Genomic DNA, 22,007 nt, shown 5'->3' on the forward strand with positions numbered 1-22,007 from the left:
ATTTGTGTTTTTACCAAAATCATGTTTTCTGTGAAATCCTTGTTTAATACTTTTCTTTTTTCCAATCCCAGTTTTTAGGATTTTAGAATTGTAAGGTTCATCTTTATAGTTGTTGTAACAATTTCTTTTCTTGTTGTAAGCGCTTTGGGCCATTCTGGGAAAAGCGCAGTATATAAATGATAATAATAATAATATTAAAACAAATTTGTTAATACCAACAGTTTTCGTTAGGCTTATCAAGAAAAACTGAAAATTTATCGTCAAGGTATATTGTGTTTCTATTTTATATTTTGAATTAATATATGGTGCTATTTGTTGTCAGAGGCAATTTAAGAGAACTTGTTAGGAAAATTAGTGTGCAGAAAAGCCACTAATTTTTTAATCGTTAATCTGATATCAATCGAGACGTTAGTTTAATATAGTAGTCCCATGTATTGAAGATTCTGTGGTATCAGACTCCCCGTACAACGCAGACTAGATGGGGGTCAAGAGCGGGGGGTAGAGATTGTCTTGAAGCGCCTGCTAGTGTGAGTGATTTCATTAAGGCTTGGTGATGACCCACTGTGAGAGAACGACCATGTCAATATTGTTGGATGCCCCCAGGCCGGAGAGAAAACTTGACAACTAACACTTACTGAATCATATATTCGTGTACATGGACATGTACCGTCCGTCCGGCAAAGTGGACGCCCGGAGATAGCAAGGAGGATGATGGATGGAGATGTGGAGAGAGAGGGCGCTAGGGCTAGGAGGAGAGGAAAAGGGAAAAGATGGTGATCTGCAGGAGAAAAAGAAGGCTAGACAGAAATAGGAGAGAGAGAGAGAAAGAGACAGAATAAGCAAGAGTAAAGGAAAAGGAACAAGTGGTGATCTGTAGGAGAGAGGGAAGGTAAAAGAGAAGAGAGAGAGAGAGAAACAGAGTAACGAAAGTGACCAAGTAAAAGAGAAAGATAAAAGAAATAGAGAAGAAAGAGAAAGAAATAACAAATGTGTGTGTGTGTGAGTGAGAGACTGTGGGTTAGGGAAGAGTTCGAGGGGAGCATGGAGAATGTGAGGGCTGGAGGAAAACTACCACTTGGTATAAAGTGGACGTGCAAGAGGGGAAACCTAATTCCTTTTGTTCACATGTAATTGGTACATGTTAATTCTCAGGAAAGGCGCTTGCCATCGTGTCCTCGTTGCCCGATAGTGGGACAGGGAAGCGATTGGCCGTGAATGAAGTGAGACGATTAGCGAGGACGTAAGCCGGTGGGTCAACATCATCGTGATGAAAGTTGCCGTTGCCATGTTTGCAATTTGATCAGGATTGATCTGTGCTTCCAGAGGTTGAAGGAGCCAGCCGTAGAATAACACTCTTTATGCAAAGTGTCCGAGAAAATGACGCTCCTAATCACGTTTTGAAACGTGAAGCACATTTTATCGCGAAGTGGATTCCTATATCGTCATTTCTTGAGGGTATTTATTGATCAGCTCTTATTGACAACAGAAAGAACACTCTCTGAGTACAAATATCCAAGAGTAATGATTTTTATGAGAATATGAAGCATGTGTAGCGCATCTTTGAGAAGAACTGTCATATTGTATCTGTGAGTTAATTATCGATCTTACGATATTGCTAGCTCCAGTAACATAAAAACACACTAAAGTACACAGATATTAATTTTCTTCATGTTGAAATGTATCTGCTTCAATATCTATCAGTAATTAGTTTAATATCTAGAAAGGGAATTCTCTCATTTTAGTTTTGCTGATGAACAGATTTAACAGCCAGATGCAGAAAATCACAGACATGAATTACTTCAACTTACTAAAAGAAGAATCGTATATTTATCCTTTAATGAATTATTCAAACAAATTCTCTGTCGTCTGAATTTCCTTTGACATTTTGATCCAAATTGCCAATTCAATTTTGAACCATACATTGTGTTCTCTTGATATTAATTCTTGTATATACTGTGAATCTGAGTGCAATTTGCTGTTGGCTCTTTACATAAATGAAGATGTTTTTCAAAGTGCAAGTTCAGTGCCCATTGCCCAACATTGTCATTAGCTATGCTTGGCTGTCGTGAATTATTAATGGTGAAATGGAAGTATGATTTGATGTGTTTTCTTTCTGTGACCTTGCAGAAAAGATGGAGAAAATGTCACGCATTAATCAATTAAGCTCCATCTTCATCATTATCATCCTTCAACCCCCTCCTCTTTCTCCTCATATTAAGCACCAGTAATTCATCATCATCATCAACATCAGTATCATCATCAACATCATCATCGTCATCTTCATCATCACCATCATCAACAACATCATCATCATCATCATCCCAATAATCATCATCATCAACAACAACATCATCATCAACATCATCATTGCCATCACCATCGCCATCATGATCATCACCATCAACATCATCATTGCCATCACCATCGCCATCATCACCATCATCCCAATAATCATCATCATCACCCTTTAAAGATAGGCATGTAAAAATTTATGAAAGTGATGATTTTTATCCCCTCCTTGGAAACTCATTATACTAGTGTGGCTCATCAAAATTACAACAAAGGCGGCCTTACACATTTAGATACTCCTGCCCTATTTGGCATTACCATTGGAGAGTTGTAGAAGCCCTTGCAGTATATAATATGATCGATCCTTTTCACACATGCAGGACCATCCAAAAGTGCAAGAAAGAAAACTTGTGAAATAGAAAAATATATAGTAAATAAGGAAAATTAAGGCAAATATACAAATGTAATAAGACAGAATGTTAATTTTATTCATACACTGTTTCTAAGCCTGTATTTAGCAATTATTTCATTAATCTCTTTGGAAGTTAAATTAAAATGATTCATCTTTTCAACGAGTACTCATAGTAAGTTTTTGTTAGATATATTTAGACTGCTAACCAGAGTAATATTTTGCTGAGAATTCTCTCTTCTTCTACAGGGCCTTCTGTAATGGCCAATTGGTTGTAAGTAATGCACTTTTTCAACCAAATGTTGAATCTCTACGTTTGTGGAATGCATCCATGTTCTTTTTAAGACGAAGGATGACGAGGTTTGGTGTTCCACTTGAGTCAGAGTTTTACGAGTCATGCAGGGCATTGTGGGTAGAATACAAGGATGTATGAAGGAGAAGGATTGATGGAAATGTGATGATAGAGGTATGAAAATAACTCCCATCCATCCCAATCAAATATTCATAAAGGTGGAGGGGCTGGGGTGGAATACAAGTCATGGATCGCATCTTATAAAGCACCAAAGAAGAAGCATTGCTCTTTATGAGCTTCTTATCTTGGCAGGGGGAGTGTAGATGTAAAGTGACTTGTGCTCAAATCTGGCGTTGCGCCTCACTGCCTTTGATGGTATCCCATGATCCTTCATCATGCCACATGGTAAAGCCGTTCCATATGCAGGGGATGATGGGAGAAACGTGTGTGAAATTCCCATGAAGAATCATAAAGTTATGAAACTCAAAGTGGGCTCTCCTTTATATTGTGATGAAAGTGATTCCCTAAGATCATTAAAGGAAAAAATTGCTATCAAGCTTATGATTGAATCCGAGCTGAAAGACTATGCCTGGTTCTTCCTTTGCCATACATTTTTTTTTTTGGGGGGGGTTGAAGTTTCACATTGCTTCTTTTTTTGAAGCGTATCTGTACTGATGTCATTTTGTATTCTATTACCATGGAAAGAAATGGGATTGAGTAGGACATTTAGGTTTTGATAAATATGAGAAGAAAATTTGTCACCTGCCTCACTCCCCCAGTTAGATCATCATCAAACTGAGCCCTGCAGAAATATGCACTTGAAAAAAAAAATGTCTGAAGAGCTGTGTAGGAGAGGTTACTCCTCAAAAACAAGTGAGATTCCAAACTCTGACGAGGTATAAATGGGCCGATGATGGAAACATTGCTCTTTTCTTGTAGATCATGAGAGGGAGGGTGTTATGCTCATTAGAATCATTTGAAAACAACCGAGAAATGAGGTGCAATGTGAAGTGCACCCCTGACAATGAATGAAAGATTTGCGGGAAGTTGGATAAATTCCACTGTTGATCTGTATCTTTTGTTTGGTTTTCGATTTCTTGGGATCTTAGGGTGCGTTTATTCGACACTTTTTTACCCTAGAATCATGATTAGAATCATGATTCAAATCACGATTCTGCAGAATCACGATTGCGTTTAGTCGAAAATGGAAATAAACGTCTTTCAAATCACAAACATGAAACACGGAAAAAGGGGCGTTTGGAAAGACGTTTCTGTAGAATCACGAACGAAAAGGGTCGTATAAACGATATCGTGATTTGAATCATGATTCTATGACGTCATTGTGTCATGCTTCTTCCGGGTTCGACTCAAAGGCGCGCGCTGTGTTTCGTGCAGGTTAATTTTCGTGTAGCAGATTGCCAGTGTACTAGTACCGGTATATGCCAATTGTCATGTGCATTTAGGAATTATCATTCTGTGTATTGTACCCCGGGGTTGTACTGTAGCGTCATTTGTATATTTCACTCAGGGTGACCAGATTTCTCAAAATGAAATACGGGACAATTGACAAACGAAGATCAACAAAGAAGCCCACACAAAGTGTGGGCTTCTGAGAATCCATAGTATAATAATAAGACTTTTGAAAAAAATATAAAGAATTAGAAGGGAAGGTGAACGAAAGAATGAAGGAGAGAAAGAAAAGAGATGATTGGGAAGGAAAGAAAATAAAGGAAAACAGAAAAAATAACAGAAAGTTAGAATAAAAGGATGAAAGAAATAATAAAAGAGATAAAAAAAGGTTTCCGTCATTCTTTGAATGAATATAGAAAGGAAGAAAGGAAGGAAGGATTAATAAATGTCTCGCAAAATAAAGGAGACAATTAAAGGGGGAAAGGTGAGAAAAAGAAGGAGGAAAGAAAGAATGAAGGAAATAAACATGCATTCTTTGAAAGAAAGAAACAAAAGAAAGAAAATAAAAATAAGGGAAAAGAATAAGAAGGGAAAAATGAAGAAAGGAATAAAGAATGGAAGGGAAGAATGAAGGGGAAGAGAACGAAAAAATAGAAAATAATGGAAGGAGAGAAAGAACGAAAAGAAACAGGAGACGAAGAGAGAAGGAAGCCAAGGTAATTATAAGGAAAGAAAGAATGAAGGAAATAAAAAAGTATAGATAAAGAAGGAAAGAAAGAAAAATGAACAGAGAGAGAGAGAGAGAGAAAAGAAAATGTCGAGGAAAGAAAGATAGGAAATAAAGATAGATGGAACAAAAAAGGGCAAGCAGAAAGGATAGGGTATATATAAAATAAAGAAAAGGGAAAAGTTCAAACTTCAAGTAAACAAAAAATCCAATCATCTAATAAAAATCATAACTTTATTTGGTGTTTTTTTAAATGTATTTTTAAAATTTTAAACATAAAATGTTTTAGAAATGAATAAAATTTCAAAGTGAAACATATTGTCAAACTTAGAAATTAGATGAAACATCGCGGCATCGTGCACACCAAGACTCAAAACGAAAGCTGAAACAACTAGATCTATGAAAAGTCAATAACATTTTCCTCCGATTACATCTCCAAATCATTAAACTGAGAATCCATAGTATAATTATAAGAATTTCCCGCCGATTTTGTGATTATTTTGGTGGAAAAACTGTTTATCATGTGAGGTGTTTGCACCATTGAGAATTTGCTTCGATCCTCCATGCCTAGCTAGTAGCCTGCCACACACAGGCAGGAGGCCAGTTCGTTTGCAATGTATTAGTAAGAAATCATCGCTTTTTGCAAAAGTTTACAGTTATCGATTTAATTGTTGTCCCTGCTTCGTCAGCTGTTTGTTATTTAATGAAAATTCGTCACTTTTAAATGTATTAACTACATTTTGTTCAATATTCTGAAATACGGGACAATCCCGGGAAATACGGGACGTCTGGTCACCCTGATTTCACTGTTTTCATCAATCATGTCTTCAAGTTCCAAAGGCACAAATTGGACTGACGACGAACTCAGGGCTCTGCTTGTGCTTTGGGCTCAGCCTGAAGCACAAGCATTCCTTACCGGGATTCAAGACGATCTACGAGTCCCTTTCAGCGGCGCTTGCAAGGGAGGGATTTCAACGGAGATGTGGCACCGCCTGTCGAGAAAAAATTAACAGAATTCGTGCCCAGTACTACGGCTACCGAACACCATTTTTGATGAACCGACAAGATTGAATACAAGTAAACAAAAACAATACGAGGTACAATACACGGAATTCTGGAAGTAAAAGATTTATTTTTCGGAAGCCAAGTTGCACTTGCACAAACGATCGCGCGTTAGCTCCGGTGGCAGCAAAAATCTAGCAGCCGACGTGAAGTTAGAAACACGCGCGAAAATGTTGACCTATACTTCCTGGGTCAAACTGCGCACTGTGATGCGCACTGGATCGGCCCGAATTCAGGGAGAAACAGCGTTAGAAAGATGGTCGTATAAACGCTGATTCTGTCGGATCGTGATTCATGTTGCTGTTTTGAATCATGATTCAAATCGTGATTCCAATCATGATTCTGGGTTGAGGTCGCATAAACGCAGCCCAATTATAAAACACCGATTTACCAAAAAATACATTTTAATGCTATTACCAAACCATTGTTCATTGTTGAAATTGATAATGTAATAATCGCAAGGTGAAAAGTAATAATTGAAATTCATATGACTGGTAAATTGCAGCAATTCAAAAAAATTTGTGATGTTGATTAACCTAGTCTACCATCAATTTAATAAAATCCTCATGTGAAAAAGGGTGTGTTTATGCTTCCATTGCGAGGACAGAATCAGCGTTTTCACGTAAACGTGGTTCTGGGAGTGCGGTTTATGCTTAAATTTCTGAGGCGAAATCACGATCTCCAGCTGGCTTCAAGGTCAATTTGGGCACGCCTTTTTTTTTGAAAATTTTTTCTGAGTGTTGTTATTACGTGAGATAAGATGTATTTGCCCGCGGATTTTCATCTCACCAGAAGCAAGTACCAAATGATGTCATTTAAACACGTTTACGATCATCGTTCTGTTTATACTTCCCCAGAAAGCCTGATTCTGGTCGGACGACGTTTACAAACGCACCTTTTTGTGAGTTTACGATCTGCGTTTTGAAACAGCGTTTAAATGAAAGTAAGCATGGACGTAACCGTGTTTTGGACTAATCACGTTTGGAAACGCTAATTCTGGCCTGAAAAGTGGAAGCATAAACATGGCCTAATACCATCAAAGACAAACAGTGCTTTGCCATCAAATGTCAGCCTTGTCTCATCTCAGTACAGGCCTTTAATTCTACAAAATATCTGAAGTGGAAAATAAGTTCTTCAGCATGCAGCAGACGGAGTTTGAATGAAAAATGCCATGGAAATAAATTCAGAAATTGTTGCTCGCTTTGATTCAAACTGAAGTTTTATTCTTTTCCATCTCTTAACCTTGTGGCAAAGTTTTAAAATTCTTGATCCTTTCTTAAACTCTCACTACCACCTTTAAAAGCCTCTCCTGCTGAACTAACGATTTGTTATTCCAAGCAAGTTCACCCAGAAAATTTCAGCCCTGAATATTTACGACCTGACATAATTTTGACCGAAAAGTCACCCTGTAATCCTAATTTATTTCAGGATTATATTCCGAGCACTCTCCTATAATCATACGCCGCCATATATCTCCTGATATTTCAGATATTTTACGCTCCTTCTCCACGGTCCATTTTGCCTTGGAGTCGAGTGACTACCGGGGAGGTTTCATGAAAAGTTTTGTCAGCGAAAGATGTTACAAGCTACTGCAAATCCTTGCATTTGATTGGCTTAGAGCAGTGCAAATCAGTGACAAATTCTTTGTGAAATACTCCCCTGGTCTCAATAGACTGAAGGAGATTTCAGGAGTTTACAGTAAGAGGGTAGAACACTATGGGGAGAGGGTATAGGGAGGGTAGGGAAAATTGTAAGCGAAGTTGGAATGTAAACTTGCTTAAATATGCTTAAGATTTTAATATTGATTCTCATTGGTGGTGACATTTTTAACAACATCACATGCTGCATAACTTCAATGGATGTATGCAATGATTAATTTGTGTTGTTTATTTCTTTTGAATGGTCAATGTAATGTTTACGGTAAGGTCTTGTTGAATATGTACCAATCTAGGACTATACTTCTGTCACTGTTTATAATCATATATTCTTTCTTCTTTCTCCAACCTCTTTACCCCCCCCCCCCTCAACCTCGGGGGGGGGGGGCACCTGTGCCTGGATCCTCAACCTTACATACATGTTTTTCTCTTAAAACCTATATAAATTCATGCGAACAAAGGCATCTGTTCTATGCCATCTTTCCAGTTTCATTTTTTTTTGTGAATTTTATCGCTCTTTGGGGGGGGGGTATATCTTTTGCGGACATCATGAATTTCTGTTGTGTTGGCGTAGTATACTACTGCAACATGGGCACAAAAGACATTTCTGAATCCCGACCTGAAAGTCTTTGCTGCAAGTTGTCTATCATCGGACCATTTGTGGGGGTCTTGCCCCTGCCTTTGACTCCTACTTTGGGAAGCCATTTTGGTTAGGCCCTTGTATGCTCTGGAGACCCACAAAACATATGAGCTGACATTGGCAATAAATATTAGGTTCTGTAGGAGCTCAGGAGGGTAGGTTTCAGGGATAAGGTCCACTGGGCACAGGAGTCAGCGACTTTCCATCTAGTCTTCAAACTGTACCTTTCAATTTGATTCCATAAGATTATGCATTCTGTAAAAATGCTGTTTAAAAGTTTAAGCAATGCTATTTAAGCTCTCCATTCAAAGAACTATTGTTTAAACTTTAAAACATTCATCGTCTATAACAACTTTAAAACATTCATCGTCTATAACCCCACATCATAGTTGGCGATTGTTTAACAGTTTAAACAATAGTTGTTAATAGAGTGAAGGGCTTTAACAGCATTGCTTAAAATTTTAAAGCATTTTTGCAATAGTCCAACATGGTGCATTGATAAAATTGATAACTTGAAAGAGAAATGTGAACATTCTGTGCTTTACAAAAATTCCCTTTCCACTTCCAAACTTTTTTAATTTACCGGTATCTTTTTATTTTGTGAAGGGCATGAAATGAGACATTGTCTATTGTACAGTATGCTGTCTAGAAAGTATCAATGATTGCTTATGAAAATCTGCTAATTTTATATTGTTAGAAGCAACGAAAAAGAGGGGGCAAATCACAAATGTATGTGGGGAAATATGTATAAATTCTGAGGATGATTTGGTTTTATATTTCTCTATAAGTACCCCTGAAATGTAGAATTCTAGAATAGGCTATTGAAGTCGCTGAATCCTGTGACCTAGGTCCATACTGAAACTATTCTCTTCTGCTGAGACAAAGGATGGATTTTTTTTAGAAGACAGAAGGTGGATGACCCGAACTAGGTCAGAAGTTAATTTCTTGAGACAATGATCATCCAACCATGATGATCTTACGAGGCCGATGGCTGATTTAGTGGTAGGATGTAATAGTTACCATACCCCGATGACTGATTTACATAGATTTTCTACAAAAGTAATCTAATTTTTCCGTCATCAATTCATTGTTATCTTTCATCCCCCTCTCATATGTCTCCTTATAGATATGGTCTAGATATTGCAATATTACCACAAGACTACAAGATTAACCCATAAGGAGGTCATGAAGCGATGAATCATTTCATGAACTTTTTATATTCGTTGGGTCTGTAGATTAAGACTATTTGAAAGAAAGCAGACATTATTTCTTTATATGTGCCCAAGAGTCAATGACCTGTGTAAAGCCACACAGGGTTATCTTGCAAAATTATAATGTATCAATCATTCTGTAATGATTATGTGAGGTTGATGATTTATATATTACCCATTTAATTTACAATATGTATATAGAGCACTCTGTGTTAGTTTGTTTACATAAAGTGATGTGTTGAAAATTGAGGAAAAATTGTAGGGCCTATAGATGAAACTACAAATGCAGGACAAGTAAGTAGACAGACAAACAAAGTCATACCCTTTTTAGACAGGCTAAAATTTCCTTAACCCCGTACTATTGGTGGGGCTAAATGGCAATTTAGCCCCACCTATAGTACGGGGTTAAGCTTAGCCCACTTACGTTTTACACAGCGTTTTTGCAAAGTGGGCTAACCCCACCTATAGTACGGGATTATTTGGCCCTGCAAAAAAGCAGGGTTATCCCACCAATTGCGGTGCTAAGAGCAATAGTACGGGGTTAAGATCGCATGTGTAAAACGAAAGTGGGCTAAGCTTAAATAGTACGGGGTTAAGGAAATTGCGAGTGAAGCACTTGTACTACGAATGATCGACAAAAACCACTAGTCCGGGGTTAGCGAGATTCGTGTGTAAAAAGCAAGCATTCCTTATCGGGGTTAGCAATAACAATTTGGCATGTGTGAAAAGGAAAAAAAATAGTACGGGGTTAAGGATAGTACGGGGTTAGCGATAGTCCGGGGTTAAGAAAATCCTGTGTAAAAAGGGCATCAGAGAAACTAAGGGCAGGGGAGGGGGGGGGGGTGCATGAAAATGCGATAAAATATAATTTTCCCCTGTAAAGAGAATGATCTCACATAGGGCTTGTTTCTGAAGACTTATCAAAACTATTTTCTGATTTTATAACCCTTTGTTATAGGGCCTATCAAAGCAGAATTTCTTTTAATCTAGTTCGGGGAAATGGACGATGAATCTCTTTAAAAAAAATAGTGAACTTCTTGAATAAAATATAAACAGATATGACTTTGCAGATATCATCATTTTTTAAACGTCAAATTCTCTTTTCTTCACCTCAAACACCTCTCTCTGATAATAAACAACCTCTGAACTCGTCCTTTTGTCAGCGTTTCCTCACTAAAAGCGAAATTGAAAAAGTGTTTCATGTCCTGTTTCTTCGCGCTCCATTAAATCCCCGCATCAAGGTTGTGTAAATTTGCTCCAATAATTTGCAGAGATTTAGCGAAGATGATCAGCCCTCATGTTCAGGAAGGCCTTCCCTTCTCCTCAATCCTTTCTGATCATGGAATCCATTCTTCATTCAGAAGGGGGTTGTTAAAGGGGCTCATGTCATCGTTACTTTTACAACCATTCATCTTTGTGAAACATTAGCACTTATCAAGATCAAAGGAATAAGGACACCTAACTCTATAGTTACAAATATAGATATAGAATTAACGTGACTACATACTGTTAATAGAGAAAATGACTATATTGTTAAATCTGTTTTTAAAAAAATCTTATTTCATGCTGGACTTTTTTCTAGATAAAACTCTCCTACTGGGACTGGCCAAACTCTTTTGAAGAAAGAACCCTATAACACTTGAATATGGGGGTAAATTTGACCAGTGGATTAAACATGTTTACTTGAGTGGTTCCTACTAACTAAGGCTACAACGTTAGTCCGAGCATGGACCTACATGGTCTAAGATAGGTGCTTTGGTCCTGTGACGATCCTGCAATAGCATTTTCACTTCCTACAGCTATGACTGCTTTCCAAAGGAAACCTACGAATCAAATACCCCCCCTCCCCTTCATTTTTTTGTGAATTATCGTTCAGTCTAGACCAATAAACAAAGACTTTTTGGTGGGGCAAGGAAACGAGAGGAAGGGCATATTGGGCATCTCAATCAACTGAATGAGTAGGTATCCCCATCATCATTCTCTCCACAACGACCAATTTAGCAGTTAGGTGATGGATGACATGGACATAAATCGCTTCACACTGCTTCCTCTCATTATGCCAATCTTTTGAATTCTTTTCTTTCTTTCTTCCATCTTTTTACCTTCTTTCCATTCTCTTTCAGTCTCTCTTCATATTTACTTTATTAATTTTCTGGAAGAGTTAGTATTTGTCTTCCAACATAATATAAATTTCTTAATCTTATTCTGCCATTTTTCCACTGAGCAGACAAACTATAGTTTCCTTTGTGATTACTCTCCTAATCAGTTGCAATGATCTGCAGTGAATGTTACAATTCCCTTTTTTTCCCATATTAGTAGAATCTACTAATCTCCAATAAATTACCCTTACCTAAAGTTGTCTTCAGAGATCAGTCATATGGTTACATGTCACATTGTGCAACATTTAGGCCTACTTCATTTCCTTCTTTTTGACATACTGTAGACTGAATGTCATTGCTTTAGGGTCATAAACTCGTACCTTGACATATCTCATTAATTCTCAGTTTCATACATCAATTCCCTCGCATTTCCTCTCTATTTTAGTATGAATTTTATTTTAACCTGTTTGTCTCCATGCTCTTTGAGCCTTTCAATCTCCATGGACCCTCGTTTCATCTTTGTTTAATTAAATCTTTGATTGCTGGCTTTACCGTGTCTGGCAACAAAGAAGATTCGCCTCTTTAGATATCACCCCGTTCTTTATTTCACATTAGCAATCTATAACGATTTGTGAATATTCTATAGAAACCTCAAAGATCTCTGTCTGAATTTCAGAGATTTATGTAGCCATAAATGTCACTCCTTCTCTCAGCGCTGTTATTCTATTTACAAATTGCCTCTTTTTTGTTTGCCCAAGAGTGAGAGAGCGTATATTTAACATTTCTTTTTTAGCCGAAATGGTGCCGGTTCCAGGAGCATGGGCAAATACTTGCTAGATGAGGGATGTGCCTGGAGTAATAGACAGTTGAATGTCCCTATTGATGATGTTAGGAGGAGGGTATGTCTCGCAAATTGAGATGGAAAGTCAAACCTCCAATTTATTGAAGTCATTCTCCCGGTATCTCTTTGATTACTCATGACATTAATATTGGGAATGATCATGAAATGAAGTATTTGTGAGCTAGCATAGTAACTTGGCTATTCACATTATTCATGCATTCCATTTTATTTGAAAAATAAATTAGGGGCTATTTGTTGGATCATCTTGAAGGGTAATTTGAATGAGTCACATGTAATAATACTGGGCCTATGTTGATGGAATAATTTGTACTTTATAGTATGTGTGTGATAGGACATTATTGCATTATTTTCTAGTATTGATACCAGCCCCCCCCAAAAAAAAATCAACATCAAGAAATCTCTCTAGTAAATGCCATGCTTTCTGCCATCTAACAGTTCGACTGCCTTTTGTCAGACTCCTGTTCCATAGATACATGTGTTTTGTATCTCATTCTATTAATTACAAACAGAAAAGGGTGACTTTTTAAATTTAAAAAATAAAAAATATTACTAGCAATAATTTCAGATTGTACCTATATGAAACATCAGCCAAGAGGACCACCTTGTTGCTGTATGCAATGGTTTAAGTCAGCATCATTGTGATTATCACTGGCATAAAAAAAAGGTAATATAGTATTGCATTCCAGCCCTCCTTTTGCTCACCATTATTTCAACGTTTTCTGAATTAATTCCAACCACCTGAGTAGCCCCTGTTGGTCCAATAGGAAAGACTGGTGTCTTCCAGAGAATCAAGAGCGCAAGGACGGGCGCAACGTAAAACAGATGCTTGATGATTCAGAAAAGATGTCCTCAGTGTGGTCAAAAGCACATTGACCCACAGCGCTCTTGAGGTGAACAGGCAACAGTATCAGAAGCACTGGAATAGTAAGAAAGGGTCTTGATGATTAGTGTAATGGTACAAAGAGAGGATGCAGAAATATTGGAATATGGTTGCTATGGTAATTTGAATAGGAGATTAGTGATTATGGTGGTGGAGTAGTTACAGGGAGAGTGTTAATTAGCGTGGGTTGATGATAGAGTGATAATTATCTCTGGTAAGGGCGAATTGTACTGTCTGTATACAGGAGAGGAAAACTAATGTGAAGTCATATGTGTGGAAAGTAATATGCATGATATTAATATATACTTGATATTATTTTAGGCCTATGCTTTGAATAATAAACAAAAGTACTAATGTGACTGTAAATCAACATTTCTGATCAATTTTAAGGTTTTCCAGAAATTGTTTGTAATCCCACCCCCCCCCCCTCCTAAAAAAACACCAAGATTATTTTCATGAATAATTATTTTGTTGAAGTCTGGAATATCTTTATAGGAGCTATATATTATATCATTTGAATATTATACGCATGTAGGCCTCGAGAAGATATTTTATAGTTGACCATAATTTGGTATGATATGGGGATCTTTTGGAAAAAAAAACAATTATTGGCATTTGAGTAAGACTACTTTCTAAAACACAGTATACCAATCTTTGGGTAGATTATAACTCTTGCAGTACAGTGACAGGTATGTTTGGGGCATTTTTCATTACATTACAATTCAAGAAATGATCTAAAAGTAGACCGATTGTGAAACTGGAAGTCTGCGGAATGCCTGAGCTGAGGTCTACGCACTCCTGCACTCCTACCGTGTATCTCTTGGTCTCAGAAACATGCTGGGCCAATACACCTGGAATTTATTGAGATGTTTATAGCTACAATGAACCTCCTTTAGTCCCACATATGGCTAGTTTCCGTTGGCTTCACAGCGTTATCCCAGGCGTAGCAACCTCACTGGATAGTCAGTCATCTGGTTGCCAGATTGAAGATGCAAAGCATCTGAAAAAGGATTAATATTTGTTCTTAAGATTTTATAATTTTTTTCCCATAGCACAGACCCTACCTGTTGATTAATTTTTTACATCATAGGCCTTTTTAAAGGTCAAGTCCACCTCAAAAAAATGTTGATTTGAATCAATAGAGAAAAATCAGACAAGCACAATGCTGAAAATTTCATCCAAATCGGATGTAAAATAAGAAAGTTATGACATTTCAAAGTTTCGCTTATTTTTAACAAAATAGTGATATGAACGAGCCAGTTACATCCAAATGAGAGAGTCGATGATGTCACTCACTCACTATTTCTTTTGTTTTTTATTGTTTGAATTATACAATATTTCAATTTTTATGAATTTGATGATTAGGACCTCCTTGCCTGAAGCACAAAATGTTAAAATAATGGAATTCCACGTGTTCAGGGAGGAATGAAACTTCATTTCACATGACAATGACGAGAAAATCAAAATATTTCATATTTCAAACAATAAAAAACAAAAGAAATAGTGAGTGAGTGACATCATCGACTCTCTCATTTGGATGTAACTGGCTCGTTCATATAACTGTTTTGTGAAATGAAGCGAAACTTTAAAATGTCATAACTTTCTTATTTTACATCCGATTTTGATGAAATTTTCAGTGTTATGCTTGTTGAATTTTTCTCTTTTTATTCAAATCAAGTTTTTGTTGGGGTGGACTTGTCCTTTAAATAGGAAATTAATTTCCCCCCCCCTTCATCAAGAAATGATAGACATTTTAGAAGATTTTAGAAGCCTTTCTTTTTGAATTTTTCATTTTCTTAACAAATTGAAATATTTTTTATGAGAAAGTAATGATTGTACTCATATTCCTTTTCCTAGCTGAGAAATGAACCTTTACTGTTAAGTTACTTTAATTTCACTGTTTTGAATATCATTCATTTCACTATCTTGGTGAGTGATAAAGGGATGTTTTGGTCCAAGTTCACAGCTGCAACCTTTCAAGTAATCCAAATCACATGAAGGTTCTCAGCAGGGGTATTATTTTAGTGCCCTCACTAGTAGAATGAATGAACGAATGAACGAATGAACGAACGAACGAATGAATGAATGGTTGGTTGGATGAGATAGTGAGTTAGTGAGCGAATGAATGAATTAATGAGCAATTGAGCGAATGAACGGATGCTTGGTTGGATAGATGGATGGAGGATAATTGGATGAATGAATGGAAAGAATAAATCATAGGTAGAAAAAAATGAGATATAGGTTTACATTTCTTGTATCTGCGATATTAATGGGAATATGGAAAGTATTCTTTTGTTTCATCAATATAAGAGAATGTCATTGTACTTTTAAGCTTGAGTGTATTCTGGTGTAGAGCAAATGAATGAAGAAAGGAAAGAATTCATAAATGGAATAACTGAATGATAGACATAAGGTATTGCATTTCTTCTATCTATGATTTTTTAGTGGAAGTATGTATACAATCTAATAATCATTTTATGAATAAATGACAATGTTGCCGAAAGTGTGACAGAATGATAAAAAGTTATAAGGAAATGTTACATTTTGATGTTCTGATTTCATTAAAATGTTTGTCTACTAATGACAATGTCCAAGTTGCACTTTACGCAAAGTTCAAGTTAAAATCTTCCTCTGAATCATAGGACCACAGCATTCCAATTACAAGGACATCGGAACACCAACACAAACATTTTTATCCAAACTGTGGCTAAAGATCAGTCTGTTTGGGGTTTGGTGGAAGTCATAACTGTCTAGAAGGATTCTCAGATATGTCAGTCCAGGCAGGATGATGGGCAAACCTGCTGGGTTTGGGATCTAGAAGGGATGCGGGAGTGATGCGGTCCAAAGATGATGGGGGATACCAGAGATTTGGGGGTAAGCCCATATAGGGTGGGGCTGGGTTTACTTGAGCCATGGCAAAAGACTACAATCCTTGTCATCCTTACTGGTTGCATGAGAGTTTGTCTTGGTACTATACTGTCATAGCTGTCTGTTATTGTTGTTGTATTAATTATATGACCATATTTCGATAAATGATGTCTGTGAAATGTGTGTTATGAAATGTGATTGGAAGGCCTATAATATCTTGACCCAACATTTGGAGGTGAGGCATTAAGCCAATGGAGTTGGTATCTTCAAAGTTTTGTAGGGAATGCAATATCCAAGTTTGGCAAAGACTGGAAACAATATTGGAAAAATTATTAACAAATGAAGGTTGATTATTTGATTTTACATTACATTCAGACCTTCATAGTAAAAAATAGCACATTGTTTTAAGCCTGTCACTCTAACAAAAAGTTGTTAACTTTTTTGTAAAGTTTAAACAACAGTTAGAGTGTTAAACAGCGTTTTAATAATAATTAATAATTGTGATATCTTTTTGAGCGCACACAGTGTTTTACAGCGTTGTTTGTCTGATTTATATTTGAATGTAGAACTAGCAAAATACAATTAAATTGCAAAATTTTGGCCTGTTTATTTCCACAATACCCAGTATTTTTCTATTTTGAACTGATTTTTCAGTGAAAACCTGTCCAGACATGTATGTATCCAGGTAAAAGTAATCCTCATCAAATCCTAATATTTAAGCTGATGATCTTCATGGCTTTGACTAATTCCTGACTATCTCATACATCAGTAGGTGGTTTCAGACCGCCTCGAAGTTCGTCAGTTCCAGGTATTCTCTAAACGAGAAATTTACCCCGATCAGAAAATTCCAGGTATTTTGGTAATGTGAGAGCAAACTACGCATAATTTCCCCGAAAGAAAACACCCGCGAAATAGTAGGTACTTGGCGATATTACGATAACTTTCGCGGGGATTTTTCCAAGGTCGCAGGTATTTTGGCGATGTGAAAGCAAATTACGGGAACTTTTAGCCCAGCGTGTCATTGGGCGCGGCGACGTGGTTGGCTGCTGGGCTAGTGATTTTGAATCTCGCGCCTTGCCTGCTTATCAGACCATACTATGCGCATGCTCGTAACTTCAGGAACTTTGCCCGAAGGGTATGTTTCGGGGCGGTGTGAATGCAGGAGTAATGAATGGGTATTTTTTAGCCGAAAACAGTTCCCGTAATTTAACGGGGATTCTTGTGATCGAGGCGGTTTGAAACCACCTAGTGAGAAATATAAATGAAACAGAGAGAGAGAGAGGGAGATGGGTAAATCATGGATTTATTAACTGAATAGCAGCTCCATGGTTAAATGTCGCAGAGGAAACAGTTACAATTTCATGAATGGAACACATAAACAATAAGGGAAAACTGCTTGACTTGTTATTTTCTCTTAAGCTTTCAAGAGGGCTCTTATGTAACAGTTTCGAAGAGGGAGAGAGAGAGTTTCAAAGTGCAATTCAATGGCTAAAAGCAAAGAGAAAAAAGGAATACCGACAAATGCCATTTGCACTCTGAGAAAATTCCAAATTTCTAATCTTGTATAGAAATCTAGCCATACTATGAATTTCCCATGAAATACAAAATATGTAAATTATTTAGTTCATTATTTTCTATCATTTTGGAGTTCTTGTTTTAACTGGTTCAAAGATATATAAGAGATCACTGGAGACGTGTTGAAAAGTAGGGAAGCAACAAATAATTGCTGAATGAAAATAAAAAGAGTTTCTCATCTAGATTAAACATAAGCGAACATGACTTTTTTCTTTATTACTGCTGCCCACATAAATTCTGTTAATCATTTTTGCCTGGGAGGGATGGGGGAGAAATTTGCACATGTACAGTAACCTGTAAAGCTTGGTGGATTATTCAGTCATGATAACAAAATTTCCCACAGTGTCTGTTATGGTTTGCAAAGCTGAGATTTAATCTCGAGTTGGTTATCATCCTAAACATTTGGCAGGCTGTACCAAATAACAGGCAAGTTCTTACCCCTCCAACTTCCAATCAGAGGTGAAATGTAGATCTATTCTGTGAATAGATTTATGAACTAAATAAAAACAAGTGATGAAATAGAAAAAAAATATGTTATTGGAGTAATTGGCCTATTATATTTACCGTCTTGGGTACTTATGGCTGTAGTATACATTTCCTTGTGAAAGTAATTTAATATTTCCCTCATTTGAAATTATAAAGCCTTTTTAGCATCTGGACTCCTATGATGGTATTGATAAAGCATGGGAAGATTTGCAAATCTTTCGGATAAAAAGAAAATAGTTTTCAAATCAATCACTGTCATGTAGGAATGGCTAAGAGAACTTTGACATAGTAATCAAGTCTGATAACACCATATTGTTTTTTTCCAGGCTCAGTAGTGTTTAATATTACACACCTTCCCCAGAGATAGAACGTTTGCTCATGGACCTATAGGTCCATGGTTTGTTACAGGTGTTCTTGTACCCCTTCCCATCATACCCCCCCATCTCTCTTTCTCTCTCTATCTCTCTCTTTCTGCCACCAAAAAAATATATTTATTTGTCACAAAAGTAAAATACAACAAATTGAAACTACACTGTTGTAAAATTATGAATCTCACTTTGATTCATTCAAAACATTAAAAAAGAAACAACTTGTAAAGTAAGAGTCATTGTAATTAATAAGGCTACATAGCACTAACAAGTTTATATTTTTCACTTTCTGTATCCACAGAAAACATTGTAGAAAGTGTCATTGATCTCCCTTTTAAAATATTGATCAAATAGTAATTTCCTATGATATACATGTATCTGTGTGTAGTTATCTTGTTATCGGAAGCTGCCAATTTGCAATCAAACAAATTAAATTCCTGTGAAATATCAAGACCAACAAAAGTCCATTTCCTAATGGCCAATTCTATAAACATTTTGAAGGATAGTGATTTGATGCTAAAGAGCCTTTCTAAAGATTCTGATACCCTTTTCATAAACCTATCCTCCAATTAGCCGCCTAAGAGTAATGCGGATAATTCAATAAAATTGCGTTCATAAACTCCGAAAATAAGCCGCATTATTTTTACGAGCGCCCGTCCTGAAAAAGGGGGATAATCGCCATGACAACTGGACACGCCCCCTCCGATGCGGTTGTGTTGGAAAAGGGTGACCTTGTGACCGCACCATGGCAATTATCCGCATAATTTGGAAATGCGTTCATAAACTCAAAATCTTGTCCCGATGCTGCTATTATGCGGATAATAGCAGCATCAGAGTAATGCGGATAACTCTTGTCCTCCTCCAATTTTACGACCAAATTATGCTGCCATTAGCCGCCTAATTCATTTTAATGGGGTTTATGAAAGGGGTATGCACGTCGATTTGCCGGGTTTCAGCAAAGCAATGAGGGTGACCAGACTGGTATGCATTTACCACTCTTGAATAATCCTAGTTTGGGTCTCTATTATCTATCATAACATGTAAACACTAAATGAGGGGTGCTATTGTATAGCATCCTATTCACACAACAGTCTCAATCAGACTCCTTTTGTTTACACATCATCAGGATTAGACCAGTCAAGTGTAAACACCACTATGTAGTCTCATTCGCTGTCTATTTTAGAAAAGGGCCCTGTTCGGACCAATGTCGAAAGAAATCTATGTCATGTTCATATCAAATGGATGTCGACAGAATTTCAAGTTATAATATCAAGGTGTGTGTTCATATTTGTACCTTTGGAACAGGATTTACACATTGTCGAAATGGGGAACGAAATGTTGAAGGGAATCTTTTCCCAAGGCTAATGAAACAGTTATGTTTACAGAACGAGATAACAGTTAGCTCAGGTAAATTTACTCAAGAATCACAGCAAGGATAATACCTCAGTTATCTGGGACCACCACATTGTTGGGTGGAGTGCTTGTGAATCGAGCAAAATAAGAATGGAGAGGGGTAGTTTGTTTGGGGGAGGGGCGATCACCACATTGTTTAGTAGAGTGCTCATGAATGGAAGAAGATAATGGAGAAGGGTGGTTTGGTAGGGGCGAGGGGGGGGAAGGGTCCACCATGTTGTTGTGTTGAGTGCTTATGATTGGAGAATTTTAGGAGCAGTGGACGTGGAAGGGCGTCGCAGTCGTCTGATCGTTTGAGTCAACTTCGTCATCTGCCCTTGGTCACTACAGATACAAATGTTTTGGATTTCACTTGACTTGTACGTCTACGTACAACTACATGAGAGAGCATGATAACTAGCGGGTCATGACACGCTGCCCAACCCGGAAGATCTGGCGTACCACCGTGTCACGACCCGGTCGGGTGATGCGAAGGTGCAACTCGTGCACACTTGCTCTTTCATGATGGGGGGGGGGGGGCAACCGCCATTTTGTTGTGTGGATTACCAATGAATGGAGCAAAAGAACATCAAGAAAATATTGAGTAGAGTTTGACCTTGTATTTGTAATTGATGGGCCACACATGTTTTTGGTGCAGGAATGTTCTACTGCTCCTACCATATTGTTGCATGATGGTATAGGCTACATAATGATCTCCGCCCAACTCCCTAATAATATTTCCAAGGCTTGAGACTGTGTCCAGAGCAAATGGTTTACAGTACAAATATGAAATCTTCATGTCTTTTTCCTCCTGAGATATTGCATGTGAACATGAAATATGGGCCCAAACTATGAATATTATTAACAAGCATCTGAAGGACAGATTGATAATACATGCATGGCTGGGTGTAAAAGTGCATTGAAAATGGTTCTTGCTAGCTGTATTATCCTTCACATTCTGAATGTCAACGAACTCTCACACAGCGACCTAGCCCTCGATTCTCCTAATTGATTCTGATGGAGCTCAGTGTACCCAACAACCATTCAAAATTAGATTCCTTCTCAAAACAGCACCACTAAATGATGAGGAATGGTCAATCAAAGTCCACTTTGCATCCATCACCATTGTTGACCGACCATCTAATGACCGCTCAATTCATTTGTTACGATGTTAAACTTGCTTTGTATCAGTTATTAAGTAGCTGGTATCACTTGCTAATTCAAGTTGAAGTTAATATTAATATTAATCTTTTTCCAGTGTTTAGGTCAGTGATCTTATCTGTGTTGACCGTATGAGTTAATCTGACCACTAATATATTAACCCTTTTCTAAACTGTTTAAATTAATTAATTTGCCCATCAATATTTAATAAGTTGGTTACATTTTTGATTGACGTATAAGAGTTGGTACTTGACCGATATCTCCCCAAATTTAGGTAAGGTTATCTTGAAAGATATCATTTGAAAAGAAAATGTTTGGAATATTCAAGGAGCTTTCAACAGAGCTGGTAGACAACATTTGTCGTAATATGAAAAGTGCAGGGGTATTTTCTTTTAGAGTTATTAAGAGTGCCTTTCTTTCATAATGACAAAATACCCAGCATTTTCTAATCTGGGTAGAATTCTAATAAAAAAATGATAGATATTCTCTGTGATAAGTGGGTATGGAACACCCATTGTTAGCAGGTGAGATTACTTGACCACCAGTCAAAATATTGAATCAGTTGGTCAGTGGTTTGTTTATTAGGGCTAAAGAAGGGATGACCACCAGTGACCATCACTG

The sequence above is a fragment of the Lytechinus variegatus genome, chromosome 18 (assembly GCF_018143015.1).
Source record: "Lytechinus variegatus isolate NC3 chromosome 18, Lvar_3.0, whole genome shotgun sequence".
Lineage (NCBI taxonomy): Eukaryota > Metazoa > Echinodermata > Echinoidea > Temnopleuroida > Toxopneustidae > Lytechinus > Lytechinus variegatus.